Genomic DNA, 26,662 nt, shown 5'->3' on the forward strand with positions numbered 1-26,662 from the left:
GCATGAATGTGTGAATGTCAAAAATTGAACGTACCTAACTTTCTGACCATCCAACCTCCACTGTGGTACAAAAAAAACTTACTATTGTATTGAGTAGGTACACTGAGCAACCTAGCTTCCTCAGTTCTGTCAAACTCAATGCACAATGAACCTCCCTTCCACTTTGAACCAAGCTCCACCAAATTTGGGAACGCCGTAGCAAGGAGTGCGATTTGGTTGTCGGACACTCCAAGTCCATATCTTGCTGCACTTCACCCTCTCAAGTTGGTGTTCTTTTGTTGTTGCTTCAGAGCGACCCCATCCATCACTCTTGAATGAGTCCATTGTTCAAATGAGTCAATTTTCATCATTGTGAGTTTCTCCGCTTTTCACTGTCTTTTCCGTCCCCGAGGATGTTGTATTTCCTCCGGAGTGTACTTGTCCTCCTCCAAGCACAACAGCAGTCTTTTCTTGTCCTTCGCCAAAGGTCAAAGGTGCTTCAGAGCCAGGCACCATTTTGTGGTTGTTCACGGCTGCAGGCGAAGTCTCGGATTGGGTTTCAGGGACCCTGACACTGAGAATGACAGGCTGGGACATCAAACTTGTAAGACTATCTCCAAATGTAGCTGCTTCTATCAATTTGCTGGTAACGTTTGTTTACCAAACTTCAAATTCTTCTAATAACAGCGGTCTCGTTTTTATATCGTAAATCCTGCAACTCATCCTATTTTTGAGCTACATTTTATCTACAGTTCCAAATTAATCGGACAGTATGTTGTCTTCAGTATCATTATTGAAAATCAACTCATCGAGGTCTGGTTTCCACATCAAGCCCTGATCTGTATGTCTTGACCTCTCACATGTTATTGTCATGCTTGCTCAAAAATGTGACTTAGAGTATGGTGCTGTGAATTCTCAATCTCCCCAATGAAATTGTATCCCACCTCGTAGTTCTTATCGTTCTCATGTTCCTGTTAGCCTGCAATTGTCCAAATCAAAAATGTTTTCTTTTAACTGTCTTTCTTTTTAACCTCTAAATCGCTCGTGTTGCTAACCTATCTACACCAGAATAAAAAAATTACCACAGTATAACAGCAAATGTATTCGAAAATTCATTGTCATAAAGTGTTGTATTATTACTATCTTCCACTATCTGTCCTACTCACTCCCTCCTTTTGAGGCTTGGCAACTCACACACAGTCTCCAAAAAGGAGTCTTTCTATCACATTGGTCCCAATTCATCCAAGCTCACCACACAACATTCATATATCATTTTCAACTCAGGTTTCCTGGTAGAACAATCCACCAATTCAAAAAAAACTTAACTAAAACAAACAATTGGCAAATTAATCTGAATTTTTTCTTTGTTTTTAAATTTGAAGAACTCAATCTCTCAGATTTAGCTTGCATTTAGAATTTTGTATAATCTTATAACACAGCCAATCAATTATTCCTATTAAATGAAGCATTGCAAAATCTTAAATTCACAATTTAGCTTCTTCCAATTCCTGAAAGCATGTTCTGTCGTTTTTTTTTTTTTTTTCGAATTTCTCATGTGGGCTCGACATTTAACTAGTGCATGTTAAATGGATTAGTTTCTGCTGGCAAACAGATTTCTCTCTTTTTCCTCTCATTTTTATCTTTCAAAATCATTTCTGTTCTGCGGTGCAAATTGGATAGACCACAGTCTAGCAAAAAAATTTTTTATACTAAAACTTTAGCCAATGTTCATCATTTTAACATATACGGACACACATGCACAGCTCTCGCACGCAAAAGGTAGTTCCCAGCACCAATGATTCGTCACAGGCTGGCCATTTCCTGTGGTCAATCATGAGCTGGTCGCTCCCATGCACACGAGGACAGCACATTCTAATTTTATTTATTTATCTTCTAGAAGCAAGTTGCATTTCTTTACCACTTGATTTGCATATTTTAACTTTAGTGTAACACAATTTGAGCTCTAGTCATTTGTAATTGGGCATACAAACAGCATTGTCATACTTCTTGGATGGACAGGACTTCTAATAATCTAAAAAACAATTCTAATAATCTGACAATGACATGTTTTGCTGTCATATGGGCATCTATTCTTTCTTTCTCTGTATGAGCATAAGCGATCAAAGAGGAGGAAGCTTGTCATGCTAAAAATGTGGCTTTTCCTCTGCTCCTTCCTCCACCCTTTGATTGATATTGTTTTGCAAAACAAGTGTCCTCGTCTCCCACAGTTCCAACAGTTGTCTGAATCTGATGGGGGTTTTGATTTGAATGGTGGCTTGCGACGTTGTTGGTATCTAACTCTTCCTCTGCCCCTTTGGGAACTTTGGTAGAAGATCGTTGTATCTTTATTTAGATCATTATCATCATCTAGATGAAATACATCAGAACTTTTGCCTTTCTCAATCCCTTTATCAGCGTCTCTGGGCCACTGCATGTTTTTTGTAAACCAAGCAGTGTCCGCTTCCACCAAGTGTTTCCTCGCCCAATTGCCGCAAGAGATTTACCGTTCTTATTTCCCATATTAATTTAAGTAGTTTAAGGTTTTACAATTTTTTTCATTTTTTTTTTTCTTTGAGGATCCTCAATGCAGGTTTAAATTGACCTTTCGACAGATTACTAGCCTGTTTTATTGCCGTGGATCAACGCTAGAACTGCTTCTTAGTCAATTTATCCTACCAGTCACACACTCAATCACACTGCCGGGTCCCGTCAATCCACCTCTGTCAGACGAAGGCAGACCTAAGATCCTGGCCCAGCGAAGAATTCTCTTCCCAGGACTTTTTCCTCCAGGTCATCTTAATGGACGTTGGCTTGTCGACAATGCAGCACGTTCTCCTTCATCAGCCAGATAGCGGGTATGAGGGATCCCGGGTTTCGGCACCAAAATGTTAGAGATTTGCTCACTCCAACTTATTTTGCAAGAACCACACGGGAGACAAGCAAGTCCTTTTTGACACCTGCAGGTGGAGAGTTCACTCGCTCAAGGAATGAAATCTGAAAGTCTCCTCCCCGCAAGGGCATATTTATTAGGAGGAACAGAGTGGGGGTGAGAGTGGACAGGTTTGGTGAACCCCCGGCCTCTGATAAGATCAGAGCAGGGGGTGTTTTACACTGTTGTGGGAAACAGAACAACTTTGATTGCTTCCCCTGCAGCTGGTCAATCAAGCAGAGGAAGCAACCACTTCATCTTACTCTGCATTGTGAGGGCAAGACAAGATTGATTTAATCATTATAGTCTACATTCCAACATAATCTTACGATAAAGATAACCTGGAAAACCCTAACACTGGGTGCACCCGAAAAAGAAAAAGATGAACATAAATTTCCATTAGCCAATGATGTATTGCGAGTGTGAACAATTTGTTTTCTATTTTCTATGTTGTTTATGTGTTTCAAAACTGTTAATATTTTCCTATATTTTTCACTGAAGCCGGCAAAATAATTCATATTATCTCAGTCTCTCAATTTGAACGCTCACTCAGCTTTTGCAGCCGAACCAACTGGTCCATTGAAGTAATTTATGGTAAATAATCATTAAATTATCCTTTATAAGTGTTGCAAGTGGGTGTTTGGGATGCTAGGCGTGAGTCGGAGAGTGAAAAAACATGCAAAGCCTGTTCTTCGCTTAGTAGAGAAAAGAAGGCAGGACCTGGTGGCACAGCGTATCATGTCAAAGTGGTGTCTACAATAATAAGTGATGAAAGGCGGGCTTATCATAATGCTCAGCTAGGCTACAACCATTTCACTGTCAATCACAGTGTATCTCATGTCAATGCTCAAACAGGTGCACATACTCAGCATATAGAGAGGGCCTGGAGAACGGTTAAGGAGAATGTGTGGAGACTCAGAGGGAACCGTAGAGATGAGTTACTGGTGTACCATCTCAGAGTTATTGAATGGCATGAGTGACTAGCCCGTATGCATGACAAAGGGCCAATAGGATGTATAATCCATGATATTGCTTTGATGTATGATCATTAAATGTTCCTCTTAAATTTTGTTAGCACAGCAAGTGTCAAAAACCTTTGTATACTGTTGTATACTGCGTTTCTGTTTTTCTTTACATTAAACAGAATGTTCAGAATTGATTTGTGGTGTCTCTTTGGTCAGGTACATTACACAGAAAAGCCTATTGGTGGTAAAAAAAAAAAGGAGAAATGTTTGATATTTTAAATAGCATGTTGGATTTCGTCCACAATTTAGGGAGCGCGCTATCTGCGCCTCACGGCAAAAGCCATTGCCAATTGTTATCCGATTTACTCACTGCGTGCTCGTTTGATTTCTTCAGATGTAGGAAAATGCTAAGACACTGAAGCAGAAATTAGACTTACACAGGTTGGTTGAGTTCAATCACAATTCTTGTTCAGAAAGCTCAGTTTTAAGGAAAGTACAATACAGCGCTGGGCCTTTCAAGAGCGGAAAGTCTCCATTCAGAAAAGGCAACGTTCAAGGTTCTTTGGTCAGCTTATATTCAGTCGGCCAGTGTGGGCCGAGTTTGATGGGTGATGAGTCTTTGGGGTGGGGCAAGTTCGCAGGAGACTTTGATTCTATGGGAGTGGGTGCTGGTTTGGTGAGAGCTGGTTCCGTGGGGTTGGGTGCTGATTATGGGCGATTCGATGTGTGGGGGCTGTTGTTTTCCTTTCCGTCTTTCAGCCTTGATGATCATCTTTGGCTAGGCTGTCTCCCTCTGGCACCTGCTGGTTTTATCTCCAAGTGACCTTCCTGTAAACATTCTCCTCCATTCTTGCACATACACTGTTCCACCTCATCCATTCATCATTCTTTCAATTTTGTCATTTTGTACGGAATTATGTGAGCTTTTGGCTGTGACATCATCTACGTATTTACTTCACTGGTTTCTTTTACATCAAACAAATTGTTTTAGATTCTTTACCTGACATGTTTCGGCGGTTTCTTCCGCCTTCATCTGAGTGTCACAGATGTGATAGTGACGCGTCTTTATCAGCTGATGGATGAAGGCGTGGCTCACCTGTCAGATTTGACAGGTGAGCCACGCCCTCTGCTGTCCATCCACCTCACCAGAATGCTGTTCCAGGTTGTAGAGAGAATATAGGCTCCCTCATCCCTGTTGATGGTCCTCGGGCCCCGCTTGTGGATCTCAATGGCCTCCCTGATCCAACGCTGATGTTTATTTTCTTCAGTGCGGATGACTCTGGCCTTTTCCCAGTCCATGATGTGGTTTTCTCTTTTACAGTGATCGGTTATGGCTGACTTGCAGTGCTCCTGTTCTGCTTGTAGTTTTATTGCTTGTAGTTTTTATTCTTTTATTTATTTAATATGTGAACATACTTGTCTGCTTATGTACTTTATTCAATGAGGTTTGAGCATATCTGTTTTTGTAGCTAGGCAGGACTTTTTGTATTTCGACCCCATTCCTTCACTCACATCACATTTCTTAACCTTTAACTTGTTTCACCCAGGCCTGGAGTTGGGGCTCGATTGATCCATCCATCTTCTTCTGTTTATCCGGGGTCGGGTCGTGGGGTCAGCAGTTTTAGGAGGGACTCCCAGACTTACCTCTCCCCAGCCACTTCATCCAGCTCATCCCGGGGGATCCCAAGGCGTTCCCAGGCCAGCTGAAAGACATAGTCTCTCCAGCGCATCCTGGGTCATCCCAGGGGGCTCCTACCGGTGGGACATACCCGGAACACCTCCCCAGGGAGGCGTCCAGGAGGCATCCTGATGAGATGCCCGAGCCATCTCATCTGGCTCCTCTCAACGTGGAGGAGCAGCGGCTCTACTCCAAGTCTCTCCCGGATGACCGAAGTTCTCACCTTATCTCTAAGGGAGAGCCCGGACACCCTGCGGAGGAAACTCATTTCGGCCACTTGTATCCTGGATCTCGTTCTTTCGGTCATGACCCATAGCCCGTGACCATAGGTGAGGGTAGGAGCATAGATCGACTGGTAGATCGAGAACTTTGCCTTTTGGCTCAGCTCTCTCTTCACCACAACAGACCGGTACAGAGTCTGCATTGCTGCCAACGCTGCACCAATCCGCAAGTCGATCTCGCGCTCCAACCTGCCCTCAGCCGTGAACAAAACCCCAAGATACTTGAACCCCTCCACTCGGGGCAGGATCTCATCCCCGATCCGGAGAGGGCATTCCACCCTTTTCCGACCGAGGACCATGGACTTGGAGGTGCTGACCCTCATCCCGACCGCTTCACACTCGGCTGCGAACTGCTCCAGTGAAAGCTGGAGATCGCAGCTTGAAGAAGCCAATAGCACCGCGTGATCTGCAAAAAGCAGGATGCGATGCTGAGGTCCCCAAACGGGACACCCTCAACGCCTCGGCTGCACCTAGAAATTCTGTCCATAAAAATTATGAACAGAATCGGTGACAAAGGGCAGCCTTGGCAGAGTCCAACCCTCACTGGGAACGAATCCAACTTACTGCCGGAAATGCGGACCAAACTCTGGCATCGGTGATACAGGGACCAAACCGCCCTTATCAGTTGGCACGGCACCGCGTACTCCCGAAGCACCCACCACAGAACCTCCCGAGGGACACAGTCAAACGCCTTCTCCAAGTCCACAAGACACATGTGGACTTGTTGGGCGAACTCCCATGCACCCTGAATCCTGAATCCGAGGTTCGATCTCCCGACGGACCCTCCTCTCCAGCACCCCTGGATAGACCTTACCAGGGAGGCTGAGGAGTGTGATTCCCCTGTAATTGGAACACACCCTCCGGTCCCCCTTCTTAGAGAGGGGAACCACCACCCCAGTCTGCCAATCCAGAGGCACCGTCTCCGATGTCCACCCACTGTTGTAGAGGCGTGTCAGCCATGACAGCCCCACAACATCCAGAGCCTTTAAGAACTCCGGGCGGATCTCATCCACCCCCGGGTCCTTGCCACCGAGGAGTTTTTTTAACTAACTCTACCCCAGAAATTGGAGAGTCCGCCTCAGAGTCTCCAGGCCCTGCTTCCACAATGGAAGGTGTGTAGGTGGAATTGAGGAGGTCTTCAAAGTATTCTCCCCACCGACTCACGACGTCCCGAGTCGAGGTCAGCAGCACACCATCTCCACTGTAAACAGTGTTGACGGTGCACTGCTTCCGCCTCCTGAGACGCCGGATGGTGGACCAGAATTTCCTTGAAGCCGTCCGGAAGTCATTCTCCATGGCCTCGCCGAACTCCTCCCTCGCTCGGGTTTTTGCCTCAGCAACAACCGAGGCCGCGTTCCGCTTGGCCATCTGGTACCTGTCAGCTGACTCCTTCTTCAGCTTGACGGCATCCCTTTCCGCCGGTGTCCACCAGCAGGTTTGGGAATTGCCGCCACGACAGGCACCAACGACCTTACGGCCACAGCTCCGGTCGGCTGCCTCAACAATGGAGGCGCGGAACATGGTCCACTCGGACTCAATGTCCCGCGCCTCCCCCGGGACGTGGGAAAAGCTCTGCCGGAGGTGGGAATTGAAGCTCTTCCTGACAGAAGATTCTATCTGACGTTCCCAGAAGACCCTCACAGAGCGTTTGGGTCTGTCAGGTCGGACCGGCATCTTCCCCCACCATCGGAGCCAACCCACCACCAGGTGGTCATTCGTTGACAGCTCCGCCCCTCTCTTCACCCGAGTGTCCAAAACATGCAGCCGCAAATCTACAAAGTCAATCATCGAACTGCGGCCTAGGGTGTGTCCTGGTGCCAAGTGCACACATGAACACCCTTATAATTGAACATGGTGTTCATTATAGAAAATCTCCGTCGAGCACAGAAGTCCAATAATAGAACACCGCTCGGGTTCAGTTCAGGGGGGGCCGTTCCTCCCAATCACGCCCTTCCAGGTCTCATTGTCATAGCCCACGTGAGCATTGAAGTCACCCAGTAGAACGATGGAGTCCCCAGAAGGAGCGCTCTCCAGCACCTCCTCCAGGGCCTCCAAGAACGGTGAGTACTCTGAGCTGCTGTTTGGTGCATAGACACAAACAACAGTCAGGACCCGTCCCCCCACCCGAAGGCGGAGGGAGGCTACCCTCTCGTTCAACGGGGTGAACCCCAATGTCCAGGCGCCCAGCCGGGGGGCAATAAGTATGCCCACACCTGCTCGACGCCTCTCACCGTGGGCAACTCCAGCATGGAAGAGAGTCCAGCCCTTCTTGAGAGGGCTTGTACCAGAGCCCAAACTATGTGTGCAGGCAAGTCCAACTATGTCTAGTCGGAACTTTTCTGCCTCACACACCAGCTCGGGCTCCTTTCCAGCCAGAGAGGTGACATTCCATGTCCCAAGAGCCAGCTTCTGCAGCCGGGGATCGGACCGCCAAGGACCCGCCTTTGGCCGCCGCCTTTGGCCGCCGCCTTTGGCCGCCGCCTTTGACCGCCGCCTTTGGCCGCCGCCTTTGGCCGCCGCCTTTGACCGCCGCCTTTGGCCGCCGCCTTTGGCCGCCGCCCAGCTCACTTTGCACCCGACCCCTTTGGCCCCTCCTACAGGTGGTGAGCCCATGGGAAGGGGGACCCACATTTTCTTTTCGGGCTGTGCCCGGCCAGGCCCCATGGGTGAAGGCCCGGCCACCAGGCGCTCGCCTTCGAGCCCCACCTCCAGGCCTGGCTCCAGGGGGCCCCCGGTGACCTAAAACGCCTAAAACAAAGTCCATTTATGTTTTTCGTCATAAGGGGCTTGGGTGAGCTGTGCTTTGTCTGGCCCCTCACCTAGGACCCTCTTGCCATGGGTGACCCTACCAGGGACATGAAGCCCCAGGGGGCTCGATTCAATTCTGTTTTATTTTTTTAGGCATTACTAATCAAAATGGTTACATATATACGCACACAGTGATTTTGTCTGGTGGCCTTGGCCCATGGGGCCCGGCCGGGCACAGCCCGTAAAGGAAATGTGGGTCCCCCTTTCCATGGGCTCACCACCTGTGGGAGGAGCCAGAGGGGTCAGGTGCGAATTGAGCTGGGCAGGGACCTTTGCGGTCCGATCCCAGGCTGCAGAAACTGGCTCTTGGGACATGCTATATCACCTCTCTGGTAGGAAATGAGCCTGAGCTGGTGTGCGAGGCAGAAAAGTTCTGTCTAGACATAGTTGGACTTGCCTCCACACACAATTTGAGTTCTGGTACAAGTCCTTTTGAGAGGGGCTGGACTCTTCCACTCTGGAGTTGCCCACGGTCAGAGGCGTCGAGCAGGTGTGGGCATATTTATTGTCCCACGGCTTGGCATTGGGGTTCACCCCGGTTGCCTTCGGGTGGTGGGGGGAGGGCGGGTTTCAAGACTGTTGTTCGTGTCTTTCTTTTTTTGCACCAGCATGACGTCAGTGCGTACTTTGACTCTATGGACTCAGCACATCCCAATTTTTCAGCCGTCACACTGGCCACAAAATAATTTGACAGTTTACTGGGGGGAATAACCCGACCGTCTACCACTTGCATCTTAAGAGCCTCAAATAAATACCTACCTCGGACAGCTAACCCACATTTCGCAGCATAAAGTGCTGCAGTAGTACTGAGGTCTGCAAATGCGACATTGGCTGTTAAACAGCCTTTCACAGGTATAGGGTTCCCATTATGATCCTTCAAACCCAATTTTGGTTTTGTAAAGGAAAATTGCGAAAATTGCGTAGTGACTACCGACTAATACATTTGTTACTCATTCAATAGTTTTTTTTCCTTCACATACCTTACACTGCCTCAACAGCCCAATAGTATATATACTTTACCATCATAATTTCCAGATCAATCTGGCCCAGAAAAAATCCAGACTTGACAGCAACGTTATAACTTACAAAGAACTGTTTCTGTTCTAAGATGTTATATGCTTATACTTATCCTTCATTATATTTCCATAGCTAACAGATACTCTTTAACTTTTTAAACAGGATTTTACTATTTTCTTGTGTTATACTATGTGGTAATTTGTTCCATTGATTCATTCAAATGATGATGACGATGATAGAACTTTATCCTACAGCGGGGAAATTTACTTGTCACAACAGCGTACAAGAGTGATATATAGAGAGTATAATACTTTTATATAAATAATACATTTATAATAACTATTTAAATACGATGAAATGAAATGATACCACTGGCATAAAAAACGACATTATTTATTTATTTATTTATTTATTTATTTGTAATTATTTATTTATTATTCATTACATTTTATTAATAAAACTCACCATTACGTTGAATTAGTGGGAGCACTGAGCTTGTTTCTCAGAAACGAGCTGGTCCCATCTAGGCGTAATCGAAGACAATGACACCCGAAGTGCTTAAGGTTTGTCTTTTAATGCAGGATGCTTGGTCTCCATGTGCCGCAGCAGTTTTGAAGGCTTCATTGCCTCATTAGCTAGCCTGTCACCACATATTATGCAGAGAGGGTTTAGCGCGTCAGAGTCACCTGTGGCGATAAATCCATATTTTACGTAGGACTCCAGAAATGCTCTTTTAAATGCAACTTTCCTTTTTTTAGAAGTCGTAGCCTCTTCTTTCGTCTCCTCATTGTACTTTTTTCCCTTTCTGAAGAAGCTTTCCAAATATCTCTGTTTCTTGCTCATTTTTGCTTGCTTTGCGGGCTTGACTGACGTGACCGAGACGAGCGTCTTGACTTGAACCAACGGATGTATAATTGGGAGAGAATTTTTCAAAATAAATTCTTACTCAGTTTTGCTAGCTTTGCTGGCTCGACTGGGGAAACTTGTCACGTGACCGGGACGAGCGTCTTAACCTGAATTAATTGATCGTCGATATTTTTTTTTAAATTTATTTTTTCCTGTGCGGCTTGGCGGCCCGGTACCAAGTGACCCACGGACCAGTACTGTTAGGGTTAGGGTCTTTATCGTAGGATTATGTTGGAATGTAGACTATAATGATTAACCAATCTTGTCTTGCTCTCACAATGCAGTAAAATGAAGTGGTTGCTTCCTCTGCTTGATTGACCAGCTGCAGAGGAAGCAATCAAAGTTGTTCTGTTTCCCACATCGTAAAACACCCCCTGCTCTGATCTTACCAGAGGCCGGGGGTTCACCAAACCTGTCAACTCTCAACCCCCACTCTGTTTCTCTTAATAAATATCCTCTTGCAGGAAGGAGAGTTCAGAGCTCTATTCGAACATCGCTGTACGCACAGCGACGAATGGACTCTCCACCTGCAGGTGTCTAAAAGGACTTACTTGTCTCCCGTGTGGTTCTTGCAAAATAAGTTGGAGTGAGCAAATCTCTAACAGGTACCGGTCCGCGGCCCCGTGGTTGGGGACCTCTGGTCTAGAACACTGACTTTAACAGTGCACCGTATGCAATCAGAATAATCTGTATCCACATTTAATATAACCATGTCTGGGGCAGCTACGTGTACAGATGTACTCCCCCGAGAGACCTTGGCAAAGTGGCCTTTCTTCTTGCAAGCATTACAGAGCGCTTCATTTGCAGGGCATCCATGAAATATAGCAGTGTGTTGGAATGAGCCACATCTGTAGCATTATCTCCCGTTGGACAATGGCGGTGGCAAAAGCACTTGGTCCTCGCAATGCCTGCGTTGCTGAAGGGATGGTCCCTGCCAAACTACTTGCAAATCACCATCCATCGCATCCTTGCACACAGCTTTAGCCTTCGAAATAGCAGTCTTAATTTGACATCTAATGGTCAAAGCCTTTGTGAGCGTGAGGGGTACTTCCAGCAGTAAACACTGAGTTCGTCTTTTCAACGAGTTGGTCTCTAATCATTTCATATTCTATTAATGTTTGCGATAACGTTCGGCCACCACATTTACATTCGGCCTGAAAAAAAATCCTTCAGCGCTTCCAGTGCCGTGTCATATTTGTCATCTGTGATCGTTAGCGTGTAAAAAAAGTCTATGACCTTCGGCATCCAGGCAGTGATGCAAGTGATCCAGTGCACGTGTATTTGCGCGTCCGGTAGTTCCGAGTAAGATATCGTCAGGGGTGGGGGGATGGGGAGAGGGAGCGAAAACACAAACTCCAGCCGAATCGGCCACCACAGGTTAATTAAAGGCCATATCATAGAAATGTGTCTTTAATCGTGTCTTAAATGTTTCTACTGAGGTAGCAGTTCTAATATCCATTGGTAGGGCATTCCAAAGCTCTGGAGCCCGAATAAAAAATGCTCTCGACCCTGCAGACATTTTTTTGGGCCCTCGGGGTCACTAAAAGACGAGCGTTTTGCGAGCGGAGGTTACGGGATGGAACGTAAGGCACAACTAGGTCAGCGAGATATGAGGGTGCTACACCATGCAAAGATTTATAAGTTAATAGGAGAACCTTGAAGTCACATCTTAAATGGACCGGGAGCCAGTGTAAGTTGGCTAATATTGGGGTAATGTGATCAAATTTTCTTGTCCGTGAGAGCAGCCTTGCAAGCAGCAATTTGCACTAACTGTAGACTTTTGATACTCGACTTAGGAAGACCAGAAATTAATGTGTTACAGTAGTCGAGGCGCGACGTAATAAACGCATGTATAATAGTTTCTGCATCATCGGTCGAGAGAATCAGACGGATTGTAGAAATATAACGGAGGTGAAAAAACGCATTTCTAGTTATGTTCTTAATGTGCTTTTGAAAGGAGAGCGTTGGGTCAAATAGTACCCCGAGATTAGTTACAGTATCGCTCTGAGTGATAGTACAGTTATCCATAATTTATAGTGGTTTCCTTAAATAAGTGGTGGTAACGTGCTGGACCAATTATCAACATCTTAGTTTTATCTGGGTTAAGACGGAGGAAATTGAGTGACATCCATTGCTTGATCTCTGCAAGGCATGCCTCAAGATGACAACAGTCCCGCGGATTTGTCATCGATAACGGCATATATAATTGAGTGTCATCCGCGTAACATTGAAAACTAACGTTATATTGTTGTAAAATGTGCTATGAAAAATAAAGTTGTATGGTATGGTATGGTATGGTATGGTATGGTATGGTATGGTATGGTATGGTATGGTATGGTATGGTATGGTATGTGACTCTGTGTCTGAAAAGGGAAGGGTGGGGCGAGGAAGAGAAGGAGTTGGCAGCAGCTGCAACTTCATGAAGGATCATATAATTGATTGATGCCAATTGAAATGCATGGGGATTTTTTTATTTTTTTTCATGCAGTATATTTATTTTTGAAATTTATTTATAAAAAAAGTCTGTTTTCATTAAGTTATATACCATGATTTTACCGGTTTTACATACTGTACCACTTGGGAATAAATGTTCCTCTATGTGGCCCCTAAACTAAAATCAGTTTGACACCCCTGCTTTGTGTGAATTTGTCTATTTATGCCTTGCTATTGGCTGGCAAACAAGTTGAGGTGAACCTCAATTTTGCCTATAGTAAGTTTGGGTAGGCAACCACACCTCCAACCTTAGTGAGAATAAGCCGTATATTCTAACTGGCATAATCTTTGAAAATGTATGAATGAATCCATTAAAACACACACACACAAACACACACACACACGCACGCACACACACACACACACACACACACACACACACACACACACACACACACACACACACACACACACACACACACACACACACACACACACGTGCACACTCTTTAAATGTCTGCTGATGCTCAATGTTGTCATGTCAGCACATGACAATCCTTCTTTGACCTCTTTGGAACACATTTGTCAGCTTTCAATCATGCATAATGGGATCACCAAGTAAATGCAAATTGAAACAGTGACATTAACAATTAGCAACTTGTTCTTCGGCTGTCGCCCAGATCAACCTGGCCGTGCTGTGTTAAACAAATGCCTGATTTGATGAGTGAACTTTGTCGGATCGTCACAGCCTAAACCTTGAGGGGATTAGGTACAGATCATCTGTTAAGACTCTTTGCAGTCAGAGCTAAGGACCATAATACCCTAGTTTACCTTTCTTACCGTGCCTAGTCCTCTTACTGTATGTCAACCGAGCAGGACACAAGGTTACGTACCGGGAAAGATTCTTCAGTAATCCAACACCTGCTGTTAAGACACCTGGTGTCCATACTACCCAAGATTACATTTTCAAGGTAAGGACAGTTCATTACACCTTACGTGGTTTGCCTAATTAATATTAAGGGAGTGAAAGCAGGGAAGCTCACAAAATAAGAATTTACTTTTGAAAGAACAAAAAGGCAAACTGGTGTGATGTTATGACATGTGCTGAGGCGTTGGCACATGTCTCGGGCAAGACTGGACGTGCCCAATGAAGCCCCAATTCAGGGTATGTTGTTTCCAAGAAAATCACATGACCGATGACAAACGAGCACTAGGTTTTTTGTGGATAACGTCATTCAATGTATCGTTAGTTTATAATAACACTCCAAACCTTGTGCTGCCTTTTAGGCATTTTCAGTGTTTCTTGTGAGTTTTAAGTTAGTTGGCAAGTTAGAGAGTCATTCTGTGTATGGGAAAAGAATACTGGAAGTGTACAAGTCTTCCTGTAGATAGCATGGCCAATATTCTTTCATATTTCAATTTAGATTTTACAATAGTGATTTTTTTTACATTTGTCTCAAATTATTTAAAAAGAAAAAAAATGCACTACTGCTCTCCACGTCTCCTCTCTCCCTTGGGAGGCGTCCAAGCGAGCAACCTCATTCGGCTCCTCTCAATGTGTAGGAGCAGTGGTTCGACTCCAAGTCCCTAACAGGTGACCGAGCTTCTGACTCTAGCTCCCTAGGGAGAGCCCGGACACCCTGCGGCGGAAACTCATTTGTATCCAAGATATTGTTCTTTCGGTCACGACCCATAGCTCGTGACCATAGGTGAGGGCAGAAACGTAGCTCGATCGGTAAATCGAAAGCTTCGCCTTTCGGCTCAGCTCCATTTTTACCACAACAGAACGGTACAGAGTCCGCATTACAGCCGACACTGCACCAATCTCGCGCTCCATCCTGCCCTCACTCATGAACAAGACCCCAAGATACTTGAACTCCTCCACTTGGGGAGGAATCTCATCCTCGACCCGGAGAGGGCATTCCACCCTGTTTCCAACTGAGGACCATGGTCTCAGATTTCATCCCGACAACTTCACACTCAGCTGCGAACCACTCCAGCGAGAGCTGGAGATCACACTTTGAAGAAGCAAACAGCACCACATCATCTGCAAAAAGCAGAGATGCAATCCTGAGGCTGCCAATTTGGCCCCCTCAACGCCTCGGCTGCGCCTATATATTCTGTCTATAAAAGTTATGAACAAAATCTGTGACAAACGGCAGCCTTGGCAGAGTCCAAACCTCACCAGAAACAAATCCAACTTACTGCCGAATATGCAGACCAAACTCTGACATCAGTTATACAGGGACCGAACCACCCTTATCAGGCGGTTCGGTACCCCATACTCCCAAAACAAACCCCACAGAACTCCCCAAGGGACAAGGTCGAATGCCTTCTCCAAGTCCACAAAACACATGTGGACTGATTGAGCGAACTCCCCTCAAGGTCCAGTGTTCTACAGCCAGGACGAAAACCACACTGCTACTCCTGAAGCCGAGATTCGACCTCCTAAAGGACCCTTCTTTCCAGCACCCCTGAATAGACCTACCAGGGAGGTAAGGAAGTGTGATTCTCTGAAACACACCCTCCGTCCGGTCCCCCTTCTTAAAAAGAGGGACCACCATCCCAGTCTGCCATTGCCATTCCAGAGATGTGTCAGCCAGGACAGCCCTACAACATCCAGAGCCCTCAAGAACTCCGGGCAGATCTCAGCCACCTCGGTGACTTTTTCTTAAGCTTGACGGCGTCTAATGCATACATACATACATACATACATACATACATACATACATACATACATACATACATACATATATACATACATACATACATACATACATACATACATACATACATACATACATACATACATACATACATACGTATATGTATATAACTTTTTCCTCACCCCCCGTGGGTGGTCTCTTTTTCCCTTCAAGCTCGGGTCCTCTACCAGAGGCCTGGGAGCTTGAGGGTTCTACGCAGTATCTTTGCTGTTCCTAGTACTGCACTTTTCTGGACTGAGATGTCAGATGTTTTTCCTGGGATCTGTTTCAGCCACTCCTCCAGTTTGGGGGTTACTGCCCCTAGTGCTCCAATGACCACAGGTACCACTGAAGTCTTCACTCTCCAGGCCTTCTCCAGCTCTTCTCTGAGCCCTTGATATTTCTCAAGTTTCTCATGTTCCTTTTTCCTAATGTTACCATCATTTGGGATGGCTATGTCAACCACAACGGCTTTCCTCTGCTCTTTGTCCACCACCACAATGTCCGGTTGGTTCGCCATTACCATTCTGTCTGTCTGGATCTGGAAGTCCCAGAGGATCTTGGCTTAGTCATTCTCTACCACCTTTGGAGGTGTTTCCCACTTGGATCTTGGGACTTCCAGTCCATACTCTGCACAGATGTTCCTGTACACTATTCCAGCTACATAGTTATGGCGCTCCATGCATGCTTTACCTGCCAGCATCTTACACCCTGCAGTTATGTGCTGGATTGTCTCAGGACCTTCTTTGCACAATCTACACCTGGGGTCTTGTCTGGTGTGGTAGATTTGGGCCTCTATTGCTCTGGTGCTCAAGGCCTGTTCTTGTGCAGCCAGGATCAGTGCCTCTGTGCTGTCCTTCAGACCAGCTCTTTCTAGCCATTGGTAGGATTTCTGGATATCAGCCACTTCAGCTATGTTTCGGTGGTACATCCCATTTAGGGGCTTGTCCTCCCATGATGGTCCCTCCAGCACCTCATCTTCCTTTGATGCCCATTGTCTGAGACATTCACTGAGCACGTGATCCGTTGGGGCCTTATCCCTGATGTACTTATGGATCTTGGATGTTTCATCTTGGATAGTGGCTCTCACGCTCGCTAGTCCTCGGCCTCCTTCTTTACGGCTAGTGTACAGTCTCAGGGTGCTGGACTTGGGATGGAACCCTCCATGCATGGTTAGGAGCTTCCGTGTCTTGATATATGTGGTCTGTATATCTTCCTTTGGCCACCGTATGATTCCTGCAGGGTATCTGATTACTGGTCGGGCGTAGCTGTTAATGGCTAGGGACTTGTTCTTGCCGTTGAGCTGACTTCTTAGGACTTGCCTTACTCGATGGAGGTATTTGGCTGTGGCTGCTTTCCTTGTTTCCTCGTCAAGGTTGCCATTTGCCTGTGGAATTCCAAGGTATTTGTAGCTGTCCTCAATGTCTGCTATTGTTCCTTCTGGGAGTGAGACCCCCTCTGTGTGGATTACCTTTCCTCTTTTAGTCACCATGCGGCCACATTTCTCAAGTCCGAATGACATTCCGATGTCAGAGCTGTAGATCCTGGTAGTGTGGATCAGGGAGTCAATGTCCCGCTCGTTCTTAGCGTACAGCTTTATGTCATCCATGTAGAGGAGGTGGCTGATGGTGGCCCCATTCCTGAGTTGGTATCCATAGCCCGTCTTGTTGATTATTTGGCTGAGGGGGTTCAGTCCTATACAGAACAGCATTGGGGACAGAGCGTCTCCTTGGTATATACCACATTTGATGGTCACGTGTGCAAGTGGCTTGCCATTGGCTTCAAGTGTGGTTTTCCACTGTTTCATCGAGTTGGCGATGAAGGTTCTCAGAGTCCCATTGATGTTGTACAGCCTCAAGCATAAAGTGATCCAAGTATGTGACATTGACTCATATGCTTTCTTGTAATCAATCCAGGCAGTGCTCAGGTTGGTACGTCTGGTTCTGCAATCTTGGGTGACTGTTCTATCTACCAGGAGTTGATGTTTTGCTCCTCTGGTATTTTTACCAATCCCTTTCTGAGCAGTGCTCATGTATTGATCCATGTGCCCGCTGATCTTATCTGATATTATGCCCGACATCAGCTTCCATGTTGTGGAGAGGCAGGTGATTGGCCGGTAGTTGGATGGGACTGTACCCTTTGAAGGATCCTTCCTTGGGTTAGCCATTCAGGGTGAGTCCCATCCCTTAGCAGCTGGTTCATTTGTGCTGCCAGGCGCTCATGGAGAGTTGTAAGTTTCTTGAGCCAGTAGCTGTGGATCATGTCAGGGCCTGGTGCTGTCCAGTTTTTCATTCCTGAGACTCTTCTCTGGATGTCTGCCACTGTGATGGTTACTGGGTTTTGTTCAGGGAGCTTGCTGTGGTCCTTTCTCAGAGCCACCAGCCACTGTGCATCCTTCTTATGTGATGCCTCCCGCTCCCATATATCCTTCCAGTACTTTTCAGTTTCCAGCCTTGGTGGGTCTGCTCTGCTATTATTCCCCTGCCACTGAGCGTACACTTGCGCTGGTTGTGTTGTGAACAACTTGTTTATTCGTCAGGCTTCATTCTCTCTTGTGTACCTCTTTAGGCGGCTGGCCAAGGCTTGGAGTCTTTCTTTGGCAGTTTCGAGTGCTTCAGGTATGGGTATCTGGCTGTATTTCTTGAGAACTTGCTTTTTCATTGCACCTTTCTGGGCCTCTGTCATTTGGCTCACTTCTCTCCGTGCTATCTTGATTTTGGCCTCCAGCCTTCTCTTCCATGGTGGGCACTGTTGTGGTCGCATATGGTCATTCTTCTTGTAGCCAAGCATTTCTAGGATCACTGCTGCTGAGGTGTATATCAGCTCATTGGTTTCAGTGATAGTAGCCGTAGGAATTGTTGTCAGTGCTGCATTCACATCTTCTAGGAGACTTTCTGAGGGTACTTCACGTAGCCTCTGCAGTGTGTATCTAGGTTCCCCAGCATTCATTCTCACCGTGATCTTGTTCTTCAGGTCAGTTGCTGCCTCGTTCAGCTTGATTGTGCTTATTGGGGTTTCGTACCCAACCTCTGGACTTGGATTTAACTCGTCTCTGACCTGGTGCTCTGGTTGATCTTCGCTATGGCATTTGTGTTGTATCTCATCAATCTCGAGCTGTAATAGCAGGTGCCGTTTATGGATATTGGAACATTGAGCTACTAGTTGCTTGGCCGATAGTGTTGACTGTGGGTATCGAAGTTGCCATTGTTCCCGCATTCTCCGCATGTAACCCCTCTCGCTCGGGTTGCTGGAGTAGTAGCATTCCAACAGATCCTTATTCTCGCATCTCGCCCATTTGTGACTTGTTCCAGTAGCCCATTTTTCATCAGGGTGCTCTGGTTCCCCAGCACCTAACGCAGACCTTGTTTGTCTGGGCGACGTCTGAGCCGGCATGTCTTTCGTTTCTTGTACTCTCATTATCTCTGAGGTAGGTGGTATCGTTAAGGGTCTTGCCTAAGGACCCACACTGACTGTTGGTAAGGTAATCGCTCATTGCTCATATTGTGCCCCTGCCGGGAATCGAACCCGTAAGTCATGTGACTTATTGATTGAGCTAGTCAGCCGTATATATATATATATATATATATATATATATATATATATATATATATATATATATATATATATATATATATATATATATATATATATATATATGTATATATATATATATATATATATGCACATTTAAAAATTCAGATGAAGCATTTGGGGCAATTTTCCTTGTGAAGGAACCTTCAAGATATGTACCAAAACCGTATTAAAATACTCATAAATTATTAGTTGTAAAATATCTGGTATAAAACCAATGACCTTTTCAAAAAACTCAGCATTATCAATATTTGAGGCATTGATGACAAAGACGTTATAAAAATACGTTATTAATTTTGCCCAACAATATAAAACGTCCATCTTTAGCTGCAATTGTATATGTCTGCATGATCCATACTTTCTGAGAACCAGTGGCACAACTTACAAATACATTTACCAGTCTCTGCTTATTGCGACACACAAACAATTCTTGAAATAACAGACTGGATAACTACTGTACAAAGAGGCGTTTGGAATGGACTGGACTATTTTCAGTTCATTAATTCCAGAGTCCGCTGGTTCTGAGGCGTTAAATCCAGGTTCTATAAGCTTTTAGTTATAGTTGTCTTATCTTTGACCTAAAGCATGACTTGTACAGTATGCACAAGACAAGTAGGCTTATCCCAGTTAGCCTTTATTTAGGTACTTAATCACCTCCAGAAGGATTGTTCCTGCTTTGGCTAACTATCCATCAGCAGCATGTGATCCCCGGTAAACTGTACTTATCAAACTAAGTACTTGAGCCTGACCAGGCTGGCAGCTAAAGATTAAGCTGTAAGGAGAGAGCATCATTGTGATTGTGTACTGTGATTACAGATTTGATGGCTGACATGCCTTCGTAGCAGTGACTTGCGGCGGGGTTCAAAAGTGGCGAGGCACTTTTACACAGGTCAAACATCTACAACCTTGTCCTAGAGCAGCAGTCCCCAAACTTTTTGCGCCACGGACCGGTTACGTGTCAGACAATATTTTCACGGACTGGCCTTTATATAAATATATACTAAGTAAAAGATAAATGTATAATAAATATATAAATACGATGAAATAAAATGGTACGACTAGCATAAAACCAAATACCGTATTTTTCGGACTATAAGTTGCGTTGTTTTTTTTTCATAGTTTGGGTGGGGGGACGACTTATACTCAGGAGCGACTTATATGTGAAATTATTCAAAAATTTTCAAAATTCCCAAAATCCGCGAAGTAGTGAAACCGCGATAAACAAACCACGATGTAGCAAGGGATTACTGTAATTTGAACTGCAACTGACGTCAGCGGCGCGGCGCACACGCAGCGTTGTTTACGTAAAGGACAAAGGATTCGATCATGGGATTTAATGACTTGGAACGACAGAGATTGTTTGATAAAATTGTTGTTTATAATCATATGGGCCTGTGGAAAAATTTGAACTGCAACTGACGACAAGTCCGGCGTCAGCAGCGCGGCGCACTCGCGGCATTGTTTACATAAAGGACGATCGATGGATTTAATGATTTGCAGTGACACAGATGGTTTGATAATATTGTTGTTTATATAATAGTTATTTGATGTGTAATTTATATATCGCTATATGGGCCTGTGGGATAATTTGAACTGCAAATGATGACGAGTCCGACGTCAGCGGTGCGGCGCACACGCGGCGTTGTTTGCATAAAGGACGATCATATGGATTTAAGGATTTGCAGTGACACAGATGGTTTGATAATATTGTTGTTTATATAATAGTTATTTTATATATAATTTATATATCGTTATATGGGCCTGTGGAATGATTTGAACTGCAACTGATGACGAGTCCGGCGGCGCGGCGCACACTTGGCATTGTTTACATAAAGGACGATTGATGGATTTAATGATTTGGAGTGACACAGATGGTTTGATAAAGGTGTTATTTATCTAATAGTTATTTGGATCACTTAATGTTACGTCAGGCCCGTTCTCAGCTCCTCGTTTGTGTTAAGGTCACGTTAGCACACCATATCATTTAGCCTGTTGTTGCTCGTTCATGTCTGTTCTTGGTGTTGGATTTTGTCAAATAAATTTGCCCCAAAACTGCGATTTATACTCCGATGCGACTTGTATATGTTTTTTTTTTCACTTTATTGTGCATTTTATGGCTGATGCGACTTATACTCCGGCGCGACTTATAGTTCGAAAAATACGGTACAAACCACATAAAAATAAAACTCACCATTAAGTATCTGCTCTGTAGCTTTGTTTTGGTCACTGTAAGCGCAGAAAATCCCGCTTCACAAAGATAGGATGTTAGAAAGGGAAGCAGCGTGTCACGACTCGTCACCAGGTGCTTTATTATGTCTAGGTTACCATGGTTTCTGTTCGTGTCGCCCCTCCCTTCCTGTGTTACCTCACAATCAATGTAATCAGTCACCTGCCTCTTGTTACCTGTCGTGTATTTAAGTCCTGTCTGCCCCTCACTCCCTGTCGGATCATTGTTGTCGTCATGTCTTAATGTCTTCACGTCTTTTGTTTCACGTCCCTGTCGGTCAGTCCTCTTGTTGTTTTGTTAAGTCATGTCAGTTTGCCGAGTCTGTTAGTTTGTTTTCTTCAATAAACTCTGGTCCAAGCTGCACTTGGTCGCCCGGCTCCATCCGATCCTTGACACAGGGTTTTCAGTGCTTTTTATGGCGATCTCAGGACATTCTGCCTTGATTCTAATCCAGCTTTTTTTTCTTGGAAGTTGTAGCCTTTTCTTCTGTCTCCTCATTGGGCGTTTTCCTCTTTCCAAAGAAGCTTTCCAAACATGTCTTTTTCTTATTCATTTTTGCTAGCTTCGCTGTTTCAACTGGGGTTACATGTCAAGTGACCGGGACGAGCGTCTCGACCTGAATTAACCTGTGCACAGATGCACCGACGGATGAGAGAATCCCCAATTTTTTTATATTTTTCAAAATAAATTCTTACTTATTTTTGCTAGCTTTGCAGGCTCGACTGGGGAAACATGTTACGTGACCGGGACGAACGTCTTGACCTGAATTGATGGTCAATAACATTTTTTATTTTATTTTTTCAGGGTTTTTTTCAGTACCAGTCCGCGGCCTGGTGGTTGGGGATTGCTATACAAGAGGATTTATCTGATTAACTTCAAACCTCAATTGTATCAGACCTGAAACAACAACTGGCAAAGTTTTTATATGACGGAGGCAGGGCTGCAAATTTTGCATTCTGTTTTTCCTTCGTCGCACAAGAGTATATGCTATATAACTCCGCTATACATGCTCCAAAAAATCTGAAACTTCACATGCATATAAATAGTCCCGATCTGAAGACATCTAAATGATAATATTCTCTTACACCTAAAGTGTCAACTAGTGGTGACAAGAAATCTCTTTTCTGCTCGTTGATGTACAGCAGGGGTGTACAAACGTTTTGCAAAGCGGGCCAGATTTGGTTAGATGAAAATGTATAGGGGCCAACCATTCGCACCGAGACTCCTCGAACCATTACCATTGTAAATGGACTTGTAAATATGTAACTATATCCTTTGCTGTCTGCAGATAGGTTGATGTTGCAAATGAGAATTTGTTGTCAATTGCACTACCAGAAAAGTTCAAGTTTAAAATAATAATAAATTAAATAGGCGGCTCGGTGGAGCACTGGTTAGCACGTCCGCCTCACAGTTAGGAGGGTGCGGGTTCGATTCCACCTCCGACCCTCCCTGTGTAGAGTTTGCATGTTCTCCCCGGGCCCGTGTGGGTTTTCTGCGGGCACTCCGGGTTCCTCCCACGCCCCAAAAACATGCTTGGTAGGCCGATTGATCACTCCAAATTGTCCCTAGGTGTGAGTGCGAGTGCGAATGGTTGTTTCTCTCTGTGTGCCCTGCGATTGGCTGGCAACCGGTTCAGGGTGTCCCCCGCCTACTGCCCGATGACGGCTGGGATAGGCTCCAGCACGCCCGCGACCCCCGTGAGGACTAAGCGGTATGGCAAATGGATGGATGGATGGATGGATGGATGGATGGATGGATGGATGGATGGATGGATGGATGGATGGATGGATGGATGGATGGATGGATGGATGGATGGATGGATGGATGGATGGATGGATGGATGGATGGATGGATGGATGGATGGATGGATGGATGGATGGATGGATGGATGGATTAAATACAAATGAACACTTTTATGAAAGTTGAATGATTTTTTTATTAGATGTATTACATTTGTTTTATTATTGTTATTGTTGTATTAATAAGAAGGGTGATATTGGTGTTTGTGACTGCAGTCAACAGGCCAGGTTGCATCATGTCAGATTTTTAATCCAAATTAAATCATTCTCCATTTTGCTTTTTATTTCAACTTCATACACAACAAAGTACTTCATAATAACAAAATAACAACCCTGCGAGCATTTTGACGTCTAATAGATGTCTATTAGACGTCTATATGCTACCCAGACGTATCTGCTAAAACACGTCTAAAAGAGGTCTAAAAGTGAAATAAAAATAGACGTCTTTGCTGTAGACGTCTATTAGACGTCTATTAGACGTCTATATGTAAAAGTTTTTTAGACGTCTACGGGATAAACGTCTATTAGACGTCTATTAGACGTCTATATGTAAAAGTTTTTTAGACGTCTACGGGATAGACGTCTATTAGACGTCTATATGTGAAAGATTTTTAGACGTCAACGGGATAGACTTAGACGTATTAGTAGTTTTTTAGACGCCTACGGGATATACGTCTATTAGACATCAGCTCAGTGGCCTAGTAGTAGAGTGTCCGCCCTGAGACTGGAAGGTTGTGGGTTCAAACCACAGCCGGGTCATACCAAAGACTATAAAAATGGGACCCATTGCCTCCCTGCTTGGCACTCAGCATTAAGGGTTGGAATTGGGGGGTTAGATCACCAAATGATTCCCGAGCACGGCACCGCTGCTGCTCACTGCTCCCCTCTCCCCCAGGGGATGGATCAAAATCACATGGGGATGGGTTAAATGCAGAGGACAAATTTCACCACACCCTGATGTGTGTGTGTGTGACGATGATCATTGGGACTTTAACTTTTATTAGACGTCTGTATGTGAAACATTTTTAGACGTTTACTGAGTAGATGTTCGAATGATGGGTAATAGCTATTAGCGCGATTAAGTTCTCTTCAATACATTTAACCTGTGAGCCTTACCTTTGTTAGTTACAGGATGTTGTAAAAATGCATTTGATTAGAGATGGTCCAGGGTGTGAAAATTCACATTTTTTATTATAAAAATAGGTCTCAGTCAGTTAGCTGCAGATATAAATACACCTTTTGATGTTAAAATGAACCAAAACGACGTCCTGTTTGTCATTTATTTCCTTGGACATCATGTCAAAGGTCTCCAGATCAGTCATGGGCACCGTCCACTCTCCGCGTCACATTCTGAACAAGAGTTGAGGCTCCTCAGCCCATGGATTGCCAGAAGGGGCTCCACGATGGCCTTCAGAAACTCTGAGAATAAAGAAAATAGAAATCAAATACCGTATTTTTCAGACTATAAGTCGCATTTTTTTTCATAGTTTGGGTGACCTGCGTGAAGCTGGCCCCCCACCCCACGCAAAATTTAGGGAAAATAGTCTGTTTCGTTTGTGCTTCGTTTGTGCTGGTTTGTGCCGTAAAAAATTTCATTTGTGCAGTAACGGTTTTCTAGTTATAAAAGATTATTTTATAAGTCATCCAGAGTTCACCCGGCCCCCAATCTGCTCCAAATGAACCCAAAATGGTACAGTTCATTTGTGCTTCGTTTGTGCTGGTCTGTGCCGCAAAAAGTTTTGTTTGTGCTGCTTCCGTTTCGTAGATATTACACATTTATTTTATAGCGATGACGTCACCCAGCCCCCCATTTTACTCCAAATGGACCCAAAATGGTACCGTTCGTTTGTGCTTCATTTGTGCTGGTTTGTGCTGCCCAAAAAAATGTGTTTGTGCTGCTTCCGTTTCATAGATATTACACATTTATTTTATAGCGATGACGTCACCCAGCCCCCCATTTTACTCCAAATGGACCCAAAATGGTACTGTTCGTTTGTGCTTTGTTTGTGCTGGTTTGTGCTGCAAAAAAGTTTCGTTTGTGCTGCTTCCGTTTCGTAGATATTACACATTTATTTTATAGCGATGACGTCACATAGCCCCACCCCCCTACCCAAAATAGTTCCGTTCGTTTGTGCTTTGTTTGTGCTGCAAAAAGTTTCATTTGTGCTGCTACGGTTTTGCAGATATTACACATTTATTTTATAGCGATGACGTCACCATATTTCGTTGCGAATTTCAAGCTCCTGGAATGCTCCTGATGCAGGCAAATATGTTCTTAACCTTTTTTTTTTTTCTTTTTAGTGTTGGATTTTGTCCACAATTTAGGGAGCGCGCGATCTGCGCCTCACGGCAAAAGCCATTGCCAATCATCTATTATCCAATTTACTCACTGCGTGCTCGCTTGATTTTTTCAGATTTAGGAAAATGCGAAGACACTGAAGCAGAAATTAGACTTACACAGGTTGGTTGAGTTCAATCACAATTCTTGTTAAGAAAGCTCTGTTTTCAAGAAAGTACAATACAGCGCTGGGCCCTTCATGCGACCATGATCAAGAGCAGAAAGTCTCCATTCAGAAAGGCAACGTTCAAGGTTCTTTGGTCAGCTAATATTCAGTTGCACATTGTGGGCCAAGTTTGATGGGTGATGAGTCTTTGGGGTGGGGCAAGTTCGCAGTAGAGTTTGATTCCATGGGAGTGGGTGCTGGTTCGGTGAGAGCTGGTTCCGTGGGGTTGGGTGCTGATTATGGGCGATTCGATGTTTGTGGGGGCTGTTGTTTTCCATCCCATCTTTCGGCCTTGGCGATCACCTTGGCTGTTTTCCTCCTGGCGTTCTCCCTCTGGCACCTCTGCTGGTTTTATCTCCAAATGACCTTCCTGTAAACATTCTCCTCCATTCTTGCACACACACTGTCGCACCTCATCCATTCATCATTCTTTCAATTTTTTCATTTTGTACGGAATTATGTGAGCTTTTGGCTGTAACATCATCAATTTATTGATGTTCCCTGACTATGCAAAGTTTGTACTCACCACTTACCATGTTTTTGTTTGTTTGTTCTTTTGATACTCCATGTACTTGCTTACGTCATCATATTCTTAGTTTAATCATACTTTCAACCATATTTTTTTTTGTTAGGCAAAATATTTCCCTCTGTCCAGAACGTTCAGTAGTAATCGAAAACTGGTGTCTAGCATTAGTCAAAACATAAGATACAATCAAGTACTGAACATTTTTAGACGACTTTGGCAGTGTCCGTGATTTAGAAAATCATCAGGCATGCATTAAACAGTTCCTTAAGGGTCATTAAGCTATTCAGGCAATATATCAAAAAACATTGGTTATT

The 26,662-nt window shown here is 44.7% G+C and overlaps 1 protein-coding gene across 5 annotated transcripts in view; it reads left to right on the plus strand.

Annotated features, from left to right (window-relative positions):
- The window catches only part of brip1 (BRCA1 interacting helicase 1), a 280,957-nt gene that overhangs the window by 244,706 nt on the left and 9,589 nt on the right, over window positions 1-26,662 (plus strand). The gene's annotated exons all lie outside the window — the stretch shown is intronic.

The sequence above is a fragment of the Syngnathus scovelli genome, chromosome 7 (assembly GCF_024217435.2).
Source record: "Syngnathus scovelli strain Florida chromosome 7, RoL_Ssco_1.2, whole genome shotgun sequence".
Lineage (NCBI taxonomy): Eukaryota > Metazoa > Chordata > Actinopteri > Syngnathiformes > Syngnathidae > Syngnathus > Syngnathus scovelli.